We start from the raw sequence: 7650 nt of genomic DNA, 5'->3' as shown, positions 1-7650 counted from the left end.
GTGCAAAAATTGTGGTAGGAAAGGTCATTGTGAGCAAGCCTGCCTAATCCTGACCCATATTTACAGTAAAGCGTTATAGGAGGTGGGGAGTGGGGTGTGTAATTTGATGGGTCACACATATATGTATTATGGTAATGGCTTAATTTATGTTATGATATAGTGTGACATACATGTATTTTAGGTTAGTAATATGGGTGAGTAAGGCCCTCCTCAAGACTCTGTATCTGAAAGCTGGATAATATGTTGCTCTGAGTGGGTGCTGGTGAATGGTGTGTGAATGGACACCCCTTGCCTGTAATGCTCCCCATCGTGAAGATACCGGGAAGGAGAAGACACCGAATGGTGACATGGAAGCTGTCGCAGAAGGATGATGGTGGTTTGTCACTCAGTGGCAAAGCGGCACATGTTGGGAAGCACAACACGTTAAGATCATTATGGACTGTTCCATAGGAGCTGTTTCTAAAGGACATGTTGGGAAACGCAACACATTAAGACAGTTATGGACTGTTCCATAGGAGCCGTGTGTGAAGGGTGATATGCGCCCTTTAGGTGCAAAGAGAGTTTTTTTGGAAGTCAACATGGTTTAATATCATATTTCATTTCATCACTGGGATCAGTGCTATATTTGTAGGTGCAACTCTTTTTTACTAAATAAATTAGTTTTTTCATTCCATGTACCTGTGAACCAGAGCATACAAGTGTATACTGCTCTTCAGTGGTTATTATACCCAGTGATCCCGCCGTTATTACCCTTGAGAGGGATATGCTTATGTGACCTATCTGTTAAATCAGGGGCCCATACATTGAGGTGAGCTGCTAGGATTACCACACCAGTGGAGGTTGTCACAAGATCACTATGTTTCATCAATAGAAGCACTGAGTGGACATTGTCTGGAGCTCCTGCACTCTGTCATCTATCCCTCTATGAACTTTATGATTTTTATGTATTTTATATATGTGTCAGAAACCATGAAACAGACTGAGACAGAAGTACAATCAAATCACACTTGTTTATTAATAAAAATAAAAGGTAAATAGAAAAAAAGAGTAGTCAAGCATAGCCAGAGTCCAGTAGCCAGATCAGCCAGTCCAAAGTTCATTAATCAGATCGGGTAATCAGCCAGGCCAGAAGTCAGGGATCCAAGGAGAGCAACTGCAAGCAGGATAAGAAGCCAAGAGGGATGTCAGCAAGCCAGTCTTGAAACAAACAGCAGGAGAGGGTTCCTTGTGATGTGACCAACGCGAAGGCAAATGAAAAAGTGAGCAGGAAGGCTTTAAATAGGCAGGTCAGACGAGCATCATTGGGAACAGCTGGTAACTGTGGAAAGAGAAGAGAGCTGGCAATTAGCAGACAGCTGAGCGGCCAGCCCAGAGGAGGAAGGGCTAAGCCAGCCCTGACAATATGCAGGGGCGTAACTATAGGGGGTGCAGCAGTCGCGACCGCAACTGGGCCCTGTGCTGCAGGGGGCCCATGCAGCCCCCTCTACATATGGCCGGCAGCAGCATAGGCAGCTAGGGGTACCAGTGCACCATGCACACGGGTGGCTGGAGGTGGAGGGTGACTAGCTGAGCTCGATGCTCGACTATCGCACTGGCTGCTCTTTAGTTGTGCATTCCCAACATGACCTGTGTCCTCGGCTGGCTCCTCAGAGTACCCCTCTCCTGCTCCATGCATTGCCGCTCAGTCCGATGTCTGTTCTCCCCAGCCAGAGTCCCGCCGCCCCCCCTCCAGAGTACCCCTCTCCTGCTCCATGCATTGCTGCTCAGTCCGATGTCTGTTCTCCCCAGCCAGAGTCCCCCCCCCCCCCGAGTCCGGCCCACACTGCACTGCATACTTCTCCCGGGAAAAAAAACTTTAAGCACACAGATGCAGTGCAGCCCTATGAGAGCCGGCTCCCCGGAGGACACTGTAGGCTTGTCTGCCAGCCCCCCTCCTCCCTGTCATACACAGATGATGAAAGGTCTTTCTGGGAGATATGCTGATCACCCGTCCAGTGCACTGGATGGAGCCCAGGTCAACATGGATGAGTGCGCGGCCTGCAGCTTGGTCATGGTGAGTGAGAGGACCCCATCCCCCACACACCATTGCTTACCCCCTCCATCTCCCCCTGGGGACAGGGGCCCCTTCTCACATGGGGACAGGGACCCCTTCTCATCTGGGGGCAGTAACTTCATCTGCCCTGGAGAAAAGGACCTCATCTCTTCTGGGGACGGGGACCCCATCCTGCTAGGGACAGTCCGCCAATGGTGCACCTAAAAATTAAAAAAAATTTAATAAAAAAAACTACTGATGCCAGTGGTGGAACTACAGGGCTCACAAAGGTCCTACCTGTGACCATGCCCTGGAGTTCCACCGCCGGACTCGGAGGGAAGGGCCCTGGCTGGGGTTCAGGGGGGCCCTTCATGGTTTCTTGCATCAGGGCCCTGAAGGTTCTAGTTACGCCACTGACAATATGATTATATGTGTTTCTTGCGCTGCACTGCTTTTTTATGTTAAACAGTAGCATGACAGTGTATAGTATTATCTTTGTATTAGTGTCACTGGTTCAGTTAGTCCCACTAAAAGTCGCTGACCACCCCCATTACCACTATGAAAAAAAAATCCAGTATATACAGGCATACCCCACTTTTAAGTACACAATGGGGTTTATTTACTAAAGCTGGAAAGTGAAAAATCAGGCTCCCTTCTGCATAGAAACCAATGAGCTTCTAACCTCAGATTGTTCATTCAAGCTTTGGTAATAAAACCTGGAAGCTCGTCGGTTTCTCTGCAGAAGTGAGACGGATTTTGCACTTTCCAGCTTTAGTAAATAAACCCCATTGTGTACTTAAAAGTGGGGAAGTGGGGTATGCTTATATATATATATATATATATATCTATATATATATAGATATATATATATACCATATTTTGCTATAACTTTCACACAAACCAAGCAATATACACTTATAGGATTTGTATTTCATTTTTTTACCAGACATGTAGCAAAATACAATTTGGCCTATTTTTATTTTTTTCTTCTTCAACGTTTTCTGCCTTTTTTTCAGCTATGTAATAAAAAATGTAACCACTTCAGCCCCGAACCATTTGGCTGGCCAAAGACCAGAGCACTTTTTGTGATTCGGCACTGCGTCATTTTAACTGACAATTGCGCGGTCGTGTGACGAGGCTCCCAAATAAAACTGATGTCCTTTTTTTCCCACAAATAGTGCTTTCTTTTGGTGGTATTTGATCACCTCTGCGGTTTTATTATTTGCGCTATAAACAGAAAAAGTGTGACAATTTTGAAAAAAAAACGCATTATAGTTTACTTTTTGCTATAATAAATATACCCAAAAAAAGATATCAAAAAATGTTTTCCTCAGTTTAGGCCGATACGTATTCCTCTACATATTTTTGGTAAAAAAATCACAATAAGGCCGCGTACACACGCGGGGACTGTTCGCCCAACTTTGTCCGTCAAACAGTTTCGGCAAACAGTCCGCTCAAAATTAGCATGGACGGACATGCCCACACACGACGAACGAACAGTTTGCTGAAACCGTGCGCGATGACGTGAACGGCACGTACGACGGGACGAAAAATACGACGTCCTATACACTGCATTATAACTTTCGGCGTGTAAATCCTTTCTGAGCATGCGCGGAACTTAGTTTGACGAACAAGCCTACACACGGGCGGACTGTTCGCTCAAACAAGGTTTCAGCGGACAGTTTTACGGAATTTCCGAAAAACCTTGTTCGTCAAACTGTCCGCTGAAACTGTCCGCTGAAAGCCCACACACGAGCGGACTGTCCGCCCAAACACTGTTCAGCGGACAAAGTTGGGCGAACAGTCCGCCCGTGTGTACGCGGCCTAAGTGTTTATTGATTGGTTTGCACAAAAGTTATTGCGTCTACAAAATAGGGGATAGTTTTATGCCATTTTTATTAATAATAATTTCTTTTACTAGTAATGGTGGAGATCAGCGATTTTTATCCTGACTGCAACATTATGGTGGACAGATGGGACAATTTTGACACATTTTTGGGACCATTCACATTTATAAAGCGATCAGTGTGATTAACAATGCATTGATTACTATGTAAATGTGACTGGCAGTGAAGGGGTTAACAACTAGGTGGCAGTGTAGGGGTTACGTGTGTCCTAGGGAGTGATTTTAACAGTGTGGGGGCATGGCTATAAGTGACACATCACTGATCACCGCTCCTGATTACAGGGAGCTGTGATCAGTGACAGTGTCACTAGGCAGAAATGGGAAATGCTTGTTTACATTAGCATTTCCCCAATCTTGCTCTCTGTGAGGCGATCGCGGGTATCCCCACAGACATTGAGTCCGCTGGACCCGCGATCCTACTCACAGAGCTTGTGGCGGGAGCGTGATGACATGGCGGCAAATTCAAAGGGACGCACGGTACGCCGATTTGCACAGCTGTGCCATTTTGTCGACATAATTATACAGGCGGCGGTCGGCAAGCAGTCAAAGATAATCCGATGGTGATCAAATACCACCAAAAGAAAGTTCTCTTTGTGTGTACAAAAATGTGTTGCATGACCGTGCAATTACCATTTATCATAAAGCATGGCCTGGTTATTGATATATTTATGAATGCTTAATAATTATTGCTGTAAAACGAATATAAACAGTGCAAATTTACCTCATCATACAGTACTTCACTATCGATTCCTTCTCTTTTTTCCCCATGATTTTGATCAAGCAACTTTGAACACTTATGTACGTCAGCACAGTCAGAGACTCCAGAGGAAACGTTTTTTCTCCCTACTGATCCTATTGGATCCAAGCCTTTTTGACCCCAGACTGCAAAGCTGTAGGTCCTTGCCATTTGGTGAGTGGGGTCACAAGCACATAGCACCATTCTAATTGTGAAGCACCAGCAACAATATTGGAGCACTTATGCACTTTTGGAGCACTTTTTTAGAATGTGCACTTTACTTATAGTGTCATTCATGCAAATGATGTATATTATGGTTTATTAATTGTAATGATTCACCCATTCGCAAGGGCTGTTTATATTGTTTTTTCTATACTTCAAGGTCCAGTACCTGTGCAATAGCTGCTACGAAATATTGTTTTTATTTCATTTCACCTTTTTGTCAATTGACCCAAATGGTTTTGTTGTACCATAACCCACGAGAGCTGTTTATTCCAATTTATTTGTTACGTACATGTACCAAGCCTCCATGTTCAAATGCAGGACTATTACCGACTAAAAGTTCCATAATAGCAGCTATTCTGTGTGATAATTCACAGAGAGACTCATTCTGCATTTGTTTGATCTTTTGATGAATAGTAACATCAGAACGTATGCCATACAAAACACACAATAACTCTAGTAATTTATCCCTTGTCCTCAGAGGCTGAATACAGATCTGTTTATGCTCATCCTCAGACAATGTCCTATAGTATTTTGTATGACTCTTTCTATATTGAATGGATTTAGATACATATTTTGTACATATCTCTGGCACGCTGCAAGTCACAAAATCATTTGAAAAATCTGTTTAAATTATGGTGAGGAACCATTCCTATTTATTTAAAGAGGAAGTAAAGCCTCTTAAGAAAAAAATAAAGAAAGAAACTCTGCAAGGCAAAGGCATAATGAGCTAGTATGTATAGCATACCAGCTCATTATGAATTACTTACCTGAGATCAAAGCCCCCACAGCGGTCCTCGGTCACCACCTCCATCGCCGCCATTATACCCGGAGTGACTGCCAGAGCCGTGATAACGTCACTCCTGCGCATACGTGCTGGTGCCTCCACTAATGGCATGATCGCTGTTAGAAACGGCACGCTCAGTGCGCCTGCGCCCGATGTCTACGGTGCATGCGCCATAGACATCGGTGTCACTATTCTTGCAAATATCTCCTAAACCTTTTAGGTTTGGGAGATATTTTTCTTGCACCAACAGGTAAGCCTTAATCTAGGCTTACTTGTAGGTTAAAGCGGTTGTAAGAGGTTTACAACCACTTTAAACATGGCATTGAATTCTTTCAGCTTTAAAGACCTCATTACAAGTCAAACTTCAACTATATTATTATTATTGCTGTAAACTGTGGTAGTCACAGTGGGTGCAGCTGGCAAAGCATTATCAGATTTAATATGAGATACATTTCTGTGACCTCCCCTCTAATTCCATAATTCTTAATTTCAATCTCTCATTTTCCTCTGATAATTCATCATAAAGCTTCCCAAATAGCAACTGCAAGCAATTTTACGTTTACAGTCTCAATTTCTGCTTGGTTCTTTAACCACTTGCTTACTGGGCACTTAAACCCCCCTCAGTCCCAGACCAATTTTCAGCTTTCAGCGCTGATGCACTTTGAATGACAATTGCGCGGGCATACAACACTATACCCAAATTAAATTTTTATCATTTTTTTCCCACAAATAGAGCTTTCTTTTGGTGGTATTTAGTTACAGCTCGGAGTTTTATTTTTTGCTAAACAAACAAAAAAAGATGCAAAAAAAAAAAAAAAAAAATCATGTTTAATAGTTTGTTATAAAATTTTGCAAACGGGTCATTTTTCTCCTTCATTGAAGTGCGCTGATTAGGCGGCACTGATAGGCTGCACTGGTGGGCCCTGATGGGCTGCATTGGTGGGCACTGATGGGCTGCACTGGTGGGCACTGATAGGCATAGTTAAGGCGGCACTAATAGGCACAGATAAGGCGGCACCGATGGGCACAGATAAGGCGGCACTGATGGGCAAAGATGGGCACAGATGGGTGGCACGGATGGGCACTGATAGGTACCACTGATAGATGGGACTGATGGGCACTGATAGGTGGCTCTGATAGGTGGCACTGCTGGGCACTGATGGGCGGCACTGCTGGGCACTGGTAGATGACACTGATGGGCACGGATGTGGCACTGGGGTGCAGCACCTTTGAGGCAGATTGTGGGCACTGCTGGGTGGCACTGCTGGGTGGCACTGTGGGCACTGCTGGGTGGCACTATGGGCACTGCTGGGTGGCACTATGGGCACTGCTGGGTGGCACTGACGGGGGGCACTTACTTTGAATACATTTGGCACTGCATGGGGCAGGTGGGCACTGCAGGGGGCAGGTGGGCACTAGCAGGGCTGGCCGTGATCGGGACTGATGTCCCGATCACGGCCGCCAGTGATCGGCTTTTTTTTTTCTCCTCGCGCTGACAGCGCGAGGAGGAATAATAGCCGGCTCCGTTATATCACATGATCAGCTGTCATTGGCTGACAGCTGATCACGTGATAAGGGGTCGGGATCGACCCCTTGCACGGATCGGTGATCAGGCGAGTCTCATGGACTCGCCGATCACAGAGCGTGCCGCGCGCGCCCCTCAGGCCGCTCGTGCACGGGACTACGTCAATAGACGTAGTCCCGGAAAAGGAGATCCGCGCTGTAGCCGTCATTTGGCTATAGCGCGGATCTCAAGTGGTTAATATCTCACAGGTCTTGTTGCTTCTATCAACTGCATTCTGTAACTGGGCCATTTCTGTGTTTTTATCCCTCATATATGCTAAAGTTAAACAAGCTCTGCACAATACAACCTTTTCTTTTACTTTCTGAAATAATTTTTCTCTAAAAATTCCTTCACTATAGTCCATGTCTGCATGTCTGGAATTTCATAAGGACTGCCATTACAT

This window comes from Lithobates pipiens, unplaced genomic scaffold, assembly GCF_037356315.1.
Source record: "Lithobates pipiens isolate NorthernLeopardFrog02 unplaced genomic scaffold, aLitPip1_a1.2 Scaffold_13, whole genome shotgun sequence".
Lineage (NCBI taxonomy): Eukaryota > Metazoa > Chordata > Amphibia > Anura > Ranidae > Lithobates > Lithobates pipiens.
This window is presented reverse-complemented; position numbering follows the sequence as displayed.